We start from the raw sequence: 8711 nt of genomic DNA, 5'->3' as shown, positions 1-8711 counted from the left end.
TTCATATTGTAAAATTGAAATATTGGATTATAATACTGAGTTATTGGTATGTACTGTTTATTGGATTTTTGTTCATTTTTTTTCTTATTCAGTATTCACTGGATTTTTGTTCTTTTTTTCTTATTCGTTTCTTCCAAATCCGTGGTTATCCGTGGATATTCGAATATCTGGCAGGTATGGGGTCCCCGTTACCCGTCACGGGGACGTGGATGATTTTTGGAGGCGGGGGGCGGGGGGCAAGGGGCATGTTCCCGCCCCCATGGGGACCCGTTTCCATCCCTATTTGTATCTTTCTTGGTTTGGCATGAAGACATACTTGGTTAAGTGTGGGAAGGTTGATAAATCCCAATTTTAGGGTTTATCTTGTGTTGAATTTAGAAGATTTTATCAACGTATCTCACATTTATTCAATGAAATAGCATGGTTTTATGAATTTCTCCTAAATTGTGCTTAAAAGTAAAAACATGCTTTTTAGGCTCTTAATTTGCTAAATTTAATTCATTTTAATTTCATTCGAAGCCTTGATGTGTTTGATGAAGTGATTTTAGGTTTAGAAGGCAAAGATTGGATTGAAGGAATGAAGAAAAAGCATGTAAAAGTGGAGAATTTATGAAGAAATGAAGTTTAGAAATCTGCCTAGTTCTGCGTATGCGTGACTAGAGATCTCGTCAAGCGACGCGTACGCATATGGGACACTCTGCACGTGACTCACTTAAAGAAATCGTGGCTGGCAATTTCTAAGCTCACTCAGGCCCAAATCCAACTCATTTCTGAAGTATTTGAAGCTAAATTCAAGAAGGAACAAGGGGGGAGCAATTAGTATAGCTTAGGAATCATGCTTTAGGTTAGTTCTAGAGAGAGAAGCTCCCTCTTCTCTCTAGAATTTAGGATTTTTAGTTTAATTTTCTCTTAGATTTAGGTTTTAATTCTTATTTTCATCTAGTTTCTTTACCTTGCCTTGTTCTATTGCCTTAATTTTCGTAGTTCTTCTTGTTAATTTCTCTTTTATGCCACTTTAGTTTTATGAATACTTTTGTTAATTTCAATTTCTTTTAATACAATTTGATGTTTTATGTTTTCTTGTTGCTTAATTGAGTTGTTATTATTATCTTCTTGTGTTTGATAGCTTTAGATTTTATTATTTTTGCAATTTTACCATACTTTTCTTTTTATGCATACTAAGTGTTTGATAAAATGCTTGGCTTAGTCTTAGACTAGATTTTGAGCATTCTTTCCTTGGAAAGAGAAGCTTGGTGGTACTCTTGAGTCATTGATGCCTAATTTATGTTAGTGATCTAGAATTGTTAGTTAATCTTATTTCCATTGTCACTAATTATGGATTGAGATTAACTAGGCCTAATTGATCTTCTCCCAATGTTAGAGATAATGTAATAGGCCTAGCTCTTGGTAATTATTGTGTTATTATTAATGACTATGATAGAAAACCTTGATTCTCAATCCTTGCATTGAATGCTACTTTAGTATTTGTTATCTTTAGTTTCTATATTATTTTATTGTCATTTAAATTTCTTGCCATTTAATTTCCTGTCTTATCATCAACCCACGCTGTGAATCTCATAACCAATAATTAAGCACTTGACGAGCGGATAATTTATACGCTTTTTGGCATTATTTTCTAGTAGTTTTTAGTATAATTTAGTTAGTTTTTACTATGTTTTTATTAGTTTTTATGCAAAATTTAAATTTCTGGACTTTACTATGAGTTTGTGTTTTTTTTTATGATTTCAGGTATTTTCTGGCTGAAATTGAGGGACCTGAGCAAAAATCTGATTCAGAGGCTGAAAAAGGACTGCAGATGCTGTTAGATTCTGACCTCCCTGCACTCGAAATGCAATTTTTGGAGCTACAAAAGTCCAAATGGCGCGCCTTTAATTGTGTTAGAAAGTAGACATCCAGGGCTTTCCAGCAATATATAATAGTCCATACTTTGCCTGAGTTTAGATGACGCAAACTGGCGTTTAACGCCAGCTTTTTGCCCTATTCTGGCATTAAACGCCAGAAACAAGTTGCAAAGCAGAGTTAAACGCCAAAAACAAGTTACAAACTGGCGTTCAACTCCAAGGAAGACCTCTATACATGAAAGCTTCAATACTCAGCCCAAGCACACACCAAGTGGGCTCCGGAAGTGGATTTCTGCACTATCTGCACTTAGTTACTTATTTTCTGTAACCCTAGCTACTAGTTTAGTATAAAAACTACTTTTAGAGATTATTTTGTAGCTCATGACATTTTCACATTTGAATATTGTATTTCTGATGGCATGAGTCTTTAAACCCCATGGTTGGGGGTGAGGAGCTCTGCTGTGTCTCGATGAATTAATGCAATTACTTCTGTTTTCTATTCAATCACGCTTGTTTCTATTCTAAGATACTCGCTTGTACTTAATCGTGATGAATGTGATGATCCGTGACAATCATTGTCATTCTCAACCTATGAACGCGTGCCTGACAACCACTTTCGTTTTACCTTAGATTGAGTGTGTATCTCTTAGCCTCTTGGTTCATGATCAGAGTCTTCGTGGTATAGGCTAGGATTATTGGCGGCCATTCTTGAGATCCGGAAAGTCTAAACCTTGTCTGTGGTATTCCGAGTAGGATCTGGGATGGGATGACTGTGACGAGCTTCAAACTCACAAGTGATGGGTGTAGTGACAGACGCAAAAGGATCAATGGATCCTATTCCAACATGAGTGAGAACCGATAGATGATTAGCCGTACGGTGACAGTGCATTTGGACCATTTTCACTGAGAGGACGGATGGTAGCCATTGAAAATGGTGATCCACCAACATACAGCTTGCCATGGAAGGAGACCTGCGTTCGTGAAGAAGAAGACAGTAGGAAAGCAGAGATTCAGAAGACAGAGCATCTCCAAAACCTCAATCTGTTCTCCATTATTGCATAACAAGTACTATTTAATTTATGCTTTTTACTCTTCATAAATATAATCACTCTTATTATTGATTTCCTGACTAAGAATTACAAAATAACCATAGCTTGCTTCAAGCCGACAATCTCCGTGGGATCGACCCTTACTCACGTAAGGTATTACTTGGACGACCTAGTGCACTTGCTGGTTAGTGGTACGAGTTGTGAAAAGTGTGATATGGAGGATTCAGAGGAAATAAAAGAGCCTCTGAAAATTTCTCAGGAAGAGGAAAAACCTCCTAAACCCGAGCTCAAACCACTACCACCATCCCTGAAATATGCATTTCTGGGAGAAGGTGACACTTTTCCGGTGATCATAAGCTCTGCTTTAAATCCACAGGAAGAGGAAGCACTACTTCAAGTGCTAAGGACACACAAGACAGCTCTTGGGTGGTCCATAAGTGATCTTAAGGGCATCAGCCCAGTAAGATGCATGCACAAGATCTTATTGGAGGACAATGCTAAGCCAGTGGTTCAACCACAGAGGCGGCTAAATCCAGCCATGAAGGAAGTGGTGCAGAAAGAGGTCACCAAATTACTGAAGGATGGGATTATTTATCCTATTTCTGATAGCCCCTGGGTGAGCCCTATCCAAGTTGTTCCCAAGAAGGGAGGCATGACAGTGGTTCATAATGAAAAAAATGAACTGGTTCCTACAAGAACAGTTACAGGGTGGCGTATGTGTATTGACTACAGAAGGCTCAATACAGCCACCAGGAAGGATCACTTTCCTTTACCATTCATAGACCAGATGCTAGAGAGACTAGCAGATCATGAATATTACTGCTTTTTGGATGGCTATTCAGGCTACAACCAAATTGCAGTAGATCCTCAGGACTAAGAGAAAACAACATTCACATGTCCTTCTGGAGTGTTTGCCTACAGAAGGATGCCTTTTGGTCTGTGCAATGCACCTGCAACCTTTCAGAGGTGCATGCTCTCTATCTTCTCTGATATGGTAGAGAAATTCTTGGAAATCTTCATGGATGACTTTTCAGTATTTGGAGACTCATTCAGCTCCTGCCTTGACCATTTAGCACTTGTTCTGAAAAGATGCCAAGAGACCAACCTGGTTTTAAACTGGGAAAAATGTCACTTTATGGTGACTGAAGGAATTGTCCTTAGGCATAAAATTTCAAACAAGGGAATAGAAGTGGATCAAGCTAAAGTGGAAGTGATTGAAAAACTACCACCACCTGCCAATGTTAAGGCAATTAGAAGCTTTCTGGGGCATGCAGGATTCTATAGGAGGTTTATAAAGGATTTTTTGAAAATTGCAAAACCTCTGAGCAACCTGCTAGCTGCTGACATGCCATTTGTGTTTGACACAGAGTGTCTGCAGGCGTTTGAAACTCTGAAGGCTAAGCTGGTCATAGCACCAGTTATTTCTGCACCAGACTGGACATTACCATTCGAACTAATGTGTGATGCCAGTGACCACGCCATTGGTGCAGTATTGGGGTAGAGGCATGACAAGCTTCTGCATGTCATTTATTATGCTAGCCGTGTTTTAAATGATGCCCAGGAAAATTACACAACCACAGAAAAAGAATTGCTTGCAGTGGTTGATAAACCACTATTTTATGGTTTATATTGTATTTAATTGGGTGGTTTTATCATGATCCTTACCCATTTATTCATTAAATTAGCATGAAATTATAATCCCTTCCTGAATTTATAACATGTTTGAAAACTGCTTCCTAGAGACTTTAATTATGTATTTTTAATTCTCCTTTATTCCATTCGATGCCGTGATCTGTGTGTTGAGTGTTTCAGACTTTATAGGGCATGAATGAATTGGAGATTTGGAAAGGAAGCTAGCAAAAATGGAAGGAACACAAGAATTTGAGGAGATAACCAGCGAGAAGTAACGCGGTCGCAAGGCTAACGCGAACGCGCAAAGGAGAGCAAATCGCAGTGACACGGCCGCATGGCTCACGCGGCCGCGCGGATTGGAAAAGCTCAGGCGACGCGGTAGCGTGGACGACGCGAACGCGTGGCTAGGAAAAGCGCGAATGACGCGTCCGCATGGATGACGCGATCGCGTGACATGTGCGATCTGCATAATCTGCACACTTCGCTGGGGGCGATTTTGGACCTTATTTCGACCCAGTTTTCGGCCCGAAACAGTAGACTAGAGCCAAAGAATATGCAGAAACAAAAGACAACATTTATTCTACACAGTTTTCAGTTTTTAGATCGAGTTTTTCCTCCTCTAGGTTTTTCTCTCTAGGTTTGAGAATTTTAATTTTCAATTGATCTTAGCATTGGAACATTGAGAAGAGTTATTTCCTCATCAAGACTTCGTCATTCTAGTTCGTTCTCTTAACTTGGTTTTATTCTTCCATGTTCTTTGCTTGTTCAATTTTGTCATTTGAATACTTTCATGATTAATTAATACAAGGATTATTTCTTCTATTTTAATTTATTTTTCCATTCCAATAATCATGTCTTCTTTTAATTCCCTTTCATGTGTTATGGATTCATTATTTACAATGAGTGAGTAGTTCCCTCACTTGATGGGGATTTGATTGAAAGGAACTCTTGAGTTGGAAGGATTGAAAGAAAAATTGTAATTGGGTTAACTGTTGGATTGTTATCTAATCACTAACACCAACCCCTTTGAACTAAGTGGGTTGCAACTCGTGAATAGATCTAGCATTCCAACTTGTTTGACTTTCTTTTACCTAGTAAAGGATAACTAAACAGAACAATCATTAATTATAAGTTAATCTTGAGATCATTCCATCAATAATAGAGATTCCAACTAATCAACTCCCAGTCAAGGCTTTTATTCATATTATTTAAATTTTCTCAATTTAATTTTCTATCTACTTAACTCAACTTCTTGGAACATCTGATTAATAAAATAGCACGCTTTTCTGCAACTCATTGGGAGACGACCTGTGACTTAAACTCCCAGTAATTTTTAATTTAAACTCTCTGTGACATATTTCTAAATTGATATGCAGATTTTCGGTGAGTTAAGAACTATACTTGCAACGTAACTATTTTAATAATTTTTAATTCACCAACTTCTGTGTCTCATCAATTTTTGGCGCCGTTGCCGGGGAGTTGCAATAGAGTGCTAAGTTATTAATTAGAATTTATTTATTTACATTTTATTTTATTTTGCTACTATGAGCTGCATGTTTCTTCCGTCAAATGACGCATTCACTTCCTGATCCGGGCTTGCTAATATTCGATTTTGAAATTGAAAGGACTATTTCACGAATAAGGCGAGAACAGCGTCAGTTAGTCCTCTCTGAGGGCGGATCTAAAAGTGAACTTGAGGAAGAAACCAGCCCCCGTTCTACTGATTCGGTTGTTTTACGTGCAGAAGACATGGCAGCTAGGAGAGTTACCATCCAGGAGGAAGGAGCCCCTGATTTTACAATGCAACTGTTTCAAGCGCATCATCCAGCGGTAGCTACAGATTTTGAAATAAAGACCGCACTGCTAAATTTGATGCCCAAGTTTCTTCGCCTACCTGCTCAAGAGCCTATCAAGCACTTGAGAGATTTCCAGGCAGCCTGTTCTACTATCAGGCGTGATGGTACTGATGAAACTTCAATTTTGCTGAAAGCTTTCCCGTTTTCTCTCGAGGGAAAGGCAAGAGAGTGGTACTACACTCAACCTCTAGCAAATGTATCCAACTGGGATACACTCAGAAAGGAGTTTTTGGAGAAATTCTTTCCATCTGAAGTTACTGATAAACTGAGGAAGGATATTTCCACAATTGTTCAGGATGACAATGAGACTCTCTTTGAATACTGGGAGCACTTCAATAATCTTCTAGAAGCATGCCCCCACCACAGGATTGACAAGATAATGTTACTTAGCTATATCACACAGGGCATGAGGCCCCAAGATAAGACCACATTAGAAAGTGCTAGCAATGGGTCTATGAAGAAGTACAAGACCACTGATGAGGCTTGGCAATTGATCAGTGATTTAGCTGAATCTACTAGGAACCATAGGCAAAAGCAAGGCCGTTCAAAAGCCGTTGCCGAAGTATCCTCTAACAGAGAGACTGCTGCTCTAGCTCAGAGTGTATGTGAGATGACCAACTTGCTGAAGCAGATGTAATTGAATCAACAGCAAGCTCAAGCTCCTCCACCACAGCAAAACCAACAACTAGTCCCACAAAGAATTTGCAGAATCTGTGCTGATTATAGCCATTACACTGATGAATGCCCGCAGCTCCAACAAGAAGACAACATGGTGGCATCCACTCAAAACTTCTATGACCGCCCCAACCAAGGGTACAATCAAAGTGGAAATAATAACCATGGATGGCAGGATAATTCTAACCAGAATTGGAGGGACAACAATAACAGAGGAGGCCGAGATAATCAGAGAAATCAGAGGTGGAATAATAACAACAACAGGCAGCAGAATCAACCTTACAGAGCACCTCACCTGAGGCAAAACCCAGGACCACAGAATAATCAACAGCAGACATCTCAATTTACTCATTCTTCTTTATCTCCTAATGAAGAGCTACTACAATCTTTTGAGCGAAGACAACAGACCATGAAAAATAACATGAATAGTATTAACGCCAGTCTGAATGGTCTCACCTCTACTTTGCAAGCTCTTATGTCACAGCTTGGATCAACGCAAAATTCCAGTAACCAACCTTCAAGTTCCACTGGAATCCCCTCTCAACCATTACCCAATCCAAAGGGAGCCATTAATGCCATCACCCTAATGTCTGGAACCACACTGCAGGAGAGCAGTCAGGAGGAACCAAGCCCACCAGAACACACCTCAGCTGAAGAGGTAGTAGAAATAGAAGATGTTGAAGAGGAAGAGGACATACAGGACATAGCTGAAGAAGAAATAGCTCAACCACAGAAGGAAGCACCAAAAGGCGCAGACACCACAGAAAACACTACTCCTATTCCATTTCCACAACTTTCAAGGAAACCCAGGAAGCAGCTGGAACCCGAACCTAAAATGGTAGAGATATTCAAAAAGGTCGAGGTAACTGTTCCCCTTTTTTATGTTATTCAACAGGTACCTAAATATGCAAAGTTTCTAAAATACTTATGTATACATAAAGACAAAATTAATGAATTAGAAACTATTCCTTTAGGTAGTTCTATATCTGCTTTAATGGGAGGATTACCTAAAAAATGTAGTGATCCAGGTCCTTGTATAGTTAGCTGTACTATTGGTGGTGTAGTAATTTATGATTGCATGTGTGATTTAGGAGCATGTGTCAGTATAATGCCTTTGTCTATATATGATATTTTGAGGCTCCCTCCCTTAAAAAGGTCGGCAGCTCATTTTGTGTTAGCAGATAAAAGCATTATTACAGTGGCTGGAGTTGCTGAAGATGTTTTGGTGAACATTAAAGGGCTTACATTTCCCACTGATTTTTATATCTTGGAGATGCCCCATAATGATTCAGATAAGCCATCATCAATCCTACTTGGAAGACCATTCCTGAAGACATCAAAATTCAAATTGGATGATTTTTCAGGAACATACTCCTTTGAAATAGATGGCCGCATAGTAATCTTCAATCTGAATGGAGTCATTGACAACCCCCTAGAAGATCGTTCCATCTTCCAGGGTGATGTCATAGATGAAAGTGTAGCTGAAGTTCACAAGGAAGAGTTTGAAGAGAGGCACACTGGACAAGGTCCAAGTGTGGGGACCCTCTTAACTGACAATGAGGGCACTTCGTCATTTTCACAAGCTCCAGATAATCCAGAGCCTACCCATGATCAAAAGTTAGAATTGAAACCCCTCC

The 8711-nt window shown here is 39.3% G+C and overlaps 1 non-coding gene across 1 annotated transcript; it reads right to left on the bottom strand.

Annotated features, from left to right (window-relative positions):
• Positions 1 to 6661: 6661 nt before the first annotated feature.
• Positions 6662 to 6768, bottom strand: LOC148576782 (small nucleolar RNA R71). Its single transcript, XR_015904231.1, has one exon. It is a non-coding gene; the product is annotated as a small nucleolar RNA R71 (small nucleolar RNA).
• Positions 6769 to 8711: the final 1943 nt, after the last annotated feature.

This window comes from Arachis ipaensis, chromosome B1, assembly GCF_059453495.1.
Source record: "Arachis ipaensis isolate K30076 ecotype BB chromosome B1, ASM5945349v1, whole genome shotgun sequence".
NCBI lineage: Eukaryota > Viridiplantae > Streptophyta > Magnoliopsida > Fabales > Fabaceae > Arachis > Arachis ipaensis.
Note: the sequence above shows the minus strand (reverse complement) of the source record. Positions and strands in the feature narration are given on the sequence as shown.